This window comes from Uloborus diversus, chromosome 4 (genome assembly GCF_026930045.1).
Source record: "Uloborus diversus isolate 005 chromosome 4, Udiv.v.3.1, whole genome shotgun sequence".
NCBI classification, from domain to species: domain Eukaryota; kingdom Metazoa; phylum Arthropoda; class Arachnida; order Araneae; family Uloboridae; genus Uloborus; species Uloborus diversus.
In genome coordinates, this window is record NC_072734.1 from 76,574,219 (window position 1) to 76,582,207 (window position 7,989).

The following is a 7,989-nucleotide window of genomic DNA, read 5'->3' on the forward strand; positions in this document are numbered from 1 at the left end:
AAAGATATCCGTGGGTACCTAGCATGGGTGTCACCCGGGGTAGTAGTTTGTGTGCCACCCACCCCCCCTTCAAAAGCAAAAAATAAACAAAAAGGTTGTAATGTTTAAGCATAACTAATGGAATTCTCACAAGTCCAATTTGGTATCAGCTTCCTCCAGAGGGTGTCTCCCAACGCAAGCACCCCCCCCCCCCCATTGGTGATGCAACTGCGTGTGATAGAGTAAATATTTTACGTTTTTCTTAAGATTTTGATGAATTTTGAATAGAATAACTTTCCCCGAAGAAACACTTAGACATGAATTAGACTTACGTTATTTACCCCGTAGTATTTTGAGCTGTCACAAACACTTGGTAATAAATTTATCAAACAAGTATGGCTTGTTTAAGTAAAATAATTTATTAAATGATATTTTAAAACAATGAGTACATAAACTAAAAGCTATTGCTTGTGCTGAATAATGTTTCCTTATCAGTATTTAAGACAAAGTAAAACAAATAGTTTTGTTCTGAAAAATCTGACATTTCTGCTGTTCTTATAATTTTTAGTTTTATTTCTTAAATTAAAATTAAAATAAACTAATTAACCATAGAAAGTGTGTGTAGGGGGGAGCGGACCTTAAGAGGACGGAATGGTATCAAGAGGGATGCAGGGCTCCCCTTTAAGTGGGCTATAAAATATTAAAAATGAAATTTTGAAAAATGAAAATAAAATGATGCATTTTGAACCGAGTACTTGGAACTAAAAATTTTTTTTTTTTTTGGATCGGCAAAGCAATAACAGCATTTGAAAGAGAGACAGAGCGAGGGAGGAGAAAAGATAATGGATTGTTACCATTTCCAACCCACTGAAAAATACAACAATGAATTAAATATAAAATGTTCAGTGGTAAAAAATGCTTTAAAAGAAATGGTGAACAGATTCCGAAAGTAGGTTAGAAGAGAATAACATGCGACCCATTTGGAAAATTCATAATTAATACACTTGATAAGAAATAAAACTGAAGCACTCTTTACTTAGGAGTTCAAAAACATTTTCTAATTACTTTTGAGGACTCTAGAGCAACTAAAATTATTTAAGGCACTGCATTTGCACTTTCCAGTCTCTGATATTTTTGTACTTGATTGTATAGTTTTACAGTATTATTCTAACAAGGAACAGCCATTTTAAGTTTAAAAGAAAAAATAAACTATAGATTTCTCTTTATAACAATTTTTTTTTCAATAACAAGTTTTGCAGAAAATGAAAAGGAATAGAGGTAGGGTAATATATTTCCTTTCGTGCTAAAAAGATTGGAAGTATGCAGTAGAAGTACGATAAAAGCAAGCAATACAAATGAATTACCAAAATACTTCGGGATGCATTCGAAATTAAATGTGCAATAGTAACGTCACTGCAATAGTAACGGCAATGCAACAGTAACGTCACGGCAAATAACAAAGATCAAAAGTAACAAAGTGACAGATTTCCCAACGTCCCACAGGAGTCGCGCTGAGGCACTTTTGTGGTATCTTTTCTGTTATTTCACTGCAACAATTTATTTGTGGCTGAACACTTTATGACATTTAGAAGACGTCTCCGAGGACTGACATTCATAAGTTGCTGCAATCAATTGTTGTTGCTGTTGTCGTGTCATCCTCATATGTGAAATAGGATAGGCAAAATCACTGATCAAGTAACGCTCTGACGTCAGCAACAATGAAACTCGCACCATAGCATGCGTAGCGGCATTATTTCATTGTTGAAGCACCAAAAATTCAGTAAGTTATTTAAAATTTAATATTATTTTTTGGGTAATGTTTGACATGCAGGGAAATGCTTTACTTTGACAAGGAACTGAATTTTTGAACTGGATCCGGTACTTGTTTTACTGGTAAAACTGTAATTTTAGGAGGATGAAAAAACGAAAAAGTGGTCAACAATGAGCACTATCTACTGGAGTTTAAGGTTAATCCACTGGAGTGAAGGGTTAAAATTTCAACTATCAGGCAATTGCTTCGTTCAAACGTAGAAGCAAATTTCACTCGTCATATCTTGACGGGCGATTTTCTAGTAGTTAATAATCACTATGAAACTATGAGATGCTATTGCCTCGAAAGGTTGGACTTATCTTTATCTTTACTAATAATAAAGCTGAAAGTCCCTCGGTCTCTCCGGATCTCTGTCTGTGAGGATCTCTGTGACGCGCATAGCGCCTGACCGTTCGGCCGACTTTTATGAAATTTGTCACAAAGTTAGTTTGTAGCATGGGGGTGTGCACCTCGAAGCGGTTTTTCGAAAATTCGATGTGGTTCTTTTTCTATTCCAATTTCAAGAACAAAAAGATGGACGAGTAAATTATGAAATTATCATTACGTGGAACTGTAGCATGGGCACAAGCCAATTGGCGAGAAAATTCACCATACATTATTTGTAAATATACAGGCGAACCAAGAGACATTTTAATTTTCTATTACGGGCAAAGCCGTGCGGGTACCATTAGTTTATTAATATAGAAGAAAACTCTAGAAAGATTTATTGCACAAAGAGAGGAAATAACACATAGGTCTCCGGTGGGAATCGAACCCTAGACTTCCGGCATTCGGAGCAAAGATTCTACTTTAGAGCGCGGAGGCTCCGCTGCAACCTGTTGATGACTTTATTACGTGAAGGGCATCATGCAACTTTCCCATACGGATCACATTTTAGTCACTGCTGTAAAAAAATGTACGAAGCGGAAAAAAAAAAAATCACCTTGATGTCATCTACTTACCGCTTACGTCATCACTCCAAAGCAAATCTCTGATACTGATGGAAGGATCTGTCATGATGACGACCGCCGTGATCTGCGCGAAGAACGTTAACATCAGAAAGACGGTCCACGTGGATATCAGCAAATATGGTGGAGTCAGGAGCGTACTTGGCCACGAAATGAGATGGTGGTCAGAAAACATCATCGCAAGCCGTATGCTCGACATGTCTCTGCCGTTCTCCTAGGAAAAATATTTATAAGAGATTGTCTTGTAATCATAAGGAGCATAATAATTATCACAACTTTTTTAATGTGAAAAGGAAAAATTGAAAATTTAAAAAATGCTTTTGAAAAAGTCAACTTTGTGGCTCCGAAATATTTTGGTACAAATGATTGAATGCTCATTTGTACTAAAATTATATCCTAACAATTTTGTTTCATCAACATTATCATTTATTTCTTTGGCAACGACAGAACTAAACTTTTTTTACCAAAGGTTAAAACAAAATCCATGTTCTGTTTGACTTAAATCATTTTTATGTCTTTGAGTTTCTATATCAAACATTAAATTTGCATTTTTTTTTTTTTCAGTTTTAACTATCACCCAAGATGACAAAACTTATTTAACCACTCCGGAGCAAAAAGAGCTCAAACGCCAGATTTCTCCTTATTAACTTGTCAGAAATCCATTTTGAATTGTAAGGAGATCGATGTGGCTACTAACGAGGAGTTCAAACTTATGTTAATAGTCAAACTATCATTCCAGAACAATACTTCCTCTTCTTCAAATTTGACAACTCTTCAAATCTGACAAATGCAGGATTGTTTTGAGGCATAAGTTCCTTCCCAACGAAAATGCGCATATCATCAGAATAGATAGTAAAACGAGATTCGTTGTAGAAGAGGACATAGCCCCATTCATACCCCGACTGAAACAACCTCTTGTCAATTACCTGCAGTCAGTAAGTAGTTCGATGACGTGATGCTGACGAAACAAATAACACCTCCATGTTAACGAAGTAAATAACATCGGTCTAATCATGGCCCCACTAGATGGCGCTGACGCTTAACGGGGCTTGACAATTTTTGACTTTTCTGTGTTAAACCGATGCAACTACAGCATCCACCAATCAATATCAACGCTTCAAAGTTTTATTATTTTTGATTGGACGTCGCCCATTTTGATCACAAGAGGCGCTAAACGGAACCCCTACATCCACCAGTCAATGGAAACGTAATAGAAACAGGGGTTCTCTGTAGCGCTCTCTTTGTTGCCATGAGTTTCAGCGATTGTCACGCCTATTAGCATTAAGTGGGGCCATGGTCTTATACGAGCACAGAGGCTGATGAACGGTTGGGGGTGTGACAGTGACACAAACCTAGAGCCATAGTCCATTTCAGCCAGTGTGATTCGAAACTGTGGTACCAGTAGCTGAGCGTTAGATCGCTAAACGCAAAACAACGAAGAGATAAATTTTGTTAAACAATTAATCATTGTAATACGCTGATTGCATCTTTAATGAGCAAGAATATATTTCTGTCAGGTGAAGACGAAATTTAATGCATTACAATTAGGAAAGCGTTTTGAGTAAGAAGCTCAGCACTGTTATGACATTTGCTTAATGCTTATTCATTACGATTAAAACACTTTTCCGAAAATCAGTAATGATTAGACTTATATGGCAAACTAGGCAAACCGCATTACGGCATTACATGTGTTTCTTCTTTCTTGGCAACAGAAAATCACTAAACCGAGAGATCACTTTCCTCGTTGCTTAATGAAGCGTTTACCGATTGCATAAGGTTGGGGAAGAGTGAAACAGTCCTTAAAAAATAGAGGGAGGGGCCAAGCATCAATAAACAAGTCATTAAAATAAAATTTAAAATAATAATTATAATAATAATATATACAGAGACCGCAAAGCTGTCATGAATTGTAAAACCTTAAGATCTAGGAAGAAATTTTACGCGCCAGACAAATTATTTCTCAGATTTTCTCGGAAAATTCATTGTAACTGGTTTCTGGATTCTTGTAAAGCACGGTTGCGGAGTCGAAGTCAAAATGACCAACTCCGACTGTGACTCTTGAATTATAGAGCCTTCGCCTCAGACTCCGACTCCTTTACCCAAAGTCTCTCTGACTCCGACTCCCCTTAAGTACTAGATAGAGTTGCGAACTTTGAGGGAAGATGATCGATTCCGATTTCGATTCTTGGAATTTTAAACCATCGACTCCTTTACTGCAAAACCAGTCTTACTCCGACTCTTTGACTCCGACCCCGACTCTGCTGCCCTGGTCAGATGGGGAAGGGGAACCATTTGTTCCCCCTCCCCTATCTGGCTTTCAGTAATTAGTGTATTTACATAGTGTGCACGATCTTTGTCGTTTTTCGATATTGAATGCATTGAGTATGTACTTTCTTTGCCCTCCTTTCCCCATTTGCAAAATATCGAAATGTCGGACTTGATTCTTCCTAGTCTCCAAGGAATATTTTTTAGTCTTCCGGGATTCGTCGGACTTTCTAACATATATACAAATGTATAAGTATATATAATTAACTTTTCTTCTTTGTATGGGAGAACCTCTTGGTTTGTTTCAAAAAGCAGAGCATACCCTCTGCTAGTTGATGAATATTTAAGGGAATGTCGATAATTTATGTAACAATTTTTTTCAACGTTTTTGGCTCCCTCCTCCTTTGTTACTAAGTGTACCACTTCACCAACCCCCCCGCCCTCTTAGTCACATGTCGCGCCATTTTTATTAGCCTATTCTTAAAAATAACCTCCCCCTTGTCTTAAACTGTCACAATTTCACGAACCCCTCTCCCTCAAAGCGTGACGTCACTTGTGGACACCCCCTATTTTTGTGATTTTTTAGAAAAAAATTTCTATGATAGACACACACAGAAATTTCAATTTTTCTAAATTTTTTCCCTCCCGATTCCATTTAATTATGTATTACAAGTTATAATTTATAGGCAAATATATACCTCAACCTACAAAGCGGGATGTCTTTTCAGAAAAACAAAAATTTCTAGTACCTGACTATCAACCTGAACCTGAAAGTATGTAATTCATATCTAATAAAAAGTTAAAACCCAAAATTCTGATAGCTAAAATAAAAGAGATAATCTGAATGTGTAATTTATTACTATGCAAGAAAAAGTTTTCACAAGTAGTTGCGGGTTTCAAAAAATCAGTGGAGGCGTTCAAACGCTTACTGGAGAGCCAAGGGCAAAAAAATAAGTTTACATTCTTAATTTAACTCTCATGAAAATATGCTGCTATAGATGTTATTTGAATGAAAAATATCATGAGATATGGGGGAAAGTGGAGCAAAGTGAAATATCGGGGCAAAGTAAAATGGGAAGTATTTACTCCGTTTTCAGCGCCACTTACCTAGTATTTTAACTACGTAGTCTATCCCAGTCAAGACAAAATAACCTCTGAAAATCAAAGCATGAGATAATACAAGCAATTTTCAAAAATTGATACTCAAATTATAATATTCCCTTACTTCAATGAAAATATTAACAAGTGTAATTTTGCATACTTTTTCCTACAATAATTTATGAGTGTAAAGTAAACATTAATATAGCAAAATAATGTTTCAGTTAAATATTGCAAGCTTTTTTCAAAAATACAATCAAAGTATTGTTATTATTATTTGAAAACTCCTAAACAATTTACTGATTATTTTATTATTTTGCACATATTTTCAAAATGTTTTTTGCGAAATGACCATAATAATCAACCCTAACAAAACTGCATTCATTTGCTTAGATATTTGATAGAAGACATTCTGTAGTCAATTACGTTAAAGACCGAGAAAGTTCGTTTATATTTTGTTTAACATGTTCTAAATATGTATAAAATGCTTATCTAATGCACAGTTTTATAAAACATAGTCTACTGATTACAAAAGAAAATCGCTGTTAATGGGGTAAAAAATACTCAAGGAATCAAAAACGTGTGCATCAGTGTGCAGTTAACGTGTGCCTCATCTAAGACCACTGCAGTTTGAGGTTTTAAAATAACCATTAAAAAATGCCATAGCGTTTTCATTTTTATGTAACCTTAACCTTAAATCTCCTTGATCGTCATTATAGATATTTTCTCGTGAAAGAAATAACATGTGGTGGCACAAATGGATATTAAATGCAGAAAAGAATTGGTAGAGACATTTTTTTTTCGCAAAAAAGGAGAAAGAAAACCATTTTCCCAGCTTTAAAACAACATTTTAAACCGAAGTTCGTTTTCCTGTCCTGTTAAGTCTTATTCTTTTGCATAAATAATTATTATATAAGTGTCCAGGGGTGACCACCTTGGTGGGGGGGGGGGGAGATCATGTCGCAGGACTGCGCCAAGGGAATTTTTAGGGGTGGGGTTATTTTGAGGGATATTTTTCTCATTTGGGGGAGGGCTCTTGCTTTTTTTTGGGATGGGGGTATGCTATCTTTAGGGCTGTGCGCCCTTGCTCTTAAGAGGGGGGGGGGGCATCCCTGTTGGTATCTACATGAAAATTGTGTTTGGTTCACAAATAACATTTACAAAATGACCAAAATTTTTGAGATAACTTACTTAATTTGGAGTCAGGCTCGTGCACCCTTATTTGCATTTCAAGCCCTCCTCCACCCCAATGTTTTCCTCCGTTGACATGGATCCAGGGGCACCCAAAACTTAAATTTTTGGGAGTCGGAAATTCTTAATTTGCCGAAAGGAATTCGAAATTTTGACAAATGATGACAATTTTGCTGAATGGATCTCCAAATTTCGCCGACAGATAGAAATTTTGAAGAGTATAACTCCAACTTTAACCGAATCGTCAGATACAATTTGCCGAAAAGGAATTTTTTGGTAGGTTTCAATGACCTCCCATCGGGACGCCCCTGCATAGACCCCTTCGACACCGGTGTGGACACCTGGGTATCCGCGTGGGCCCCTTCGAGACCCACTGATCTATACAGATGACAGAACATTAATTTTCAGTAGTTCAAATCCAAAAGCATATTTCCTTTACGACTGCAACTGATCTTCGGCTTCAGACGGTCAAGCAACGCGTAATCTACCGATAACATTGAAAAAGCCCAAAGCACAAAGGAAAGTTCTTTACTTACATAACACTTGGTGCGGAACGTCGAATGCCATGGCAACCTCAACAGGTGAACTTCCTTCAACTAACAGTTAAGTCGCAGTAGCATTGCTAACAGAGAAAGCGTTTACCTACATTCAGCGACCTGATTCTAGGCGCTTTAAAGG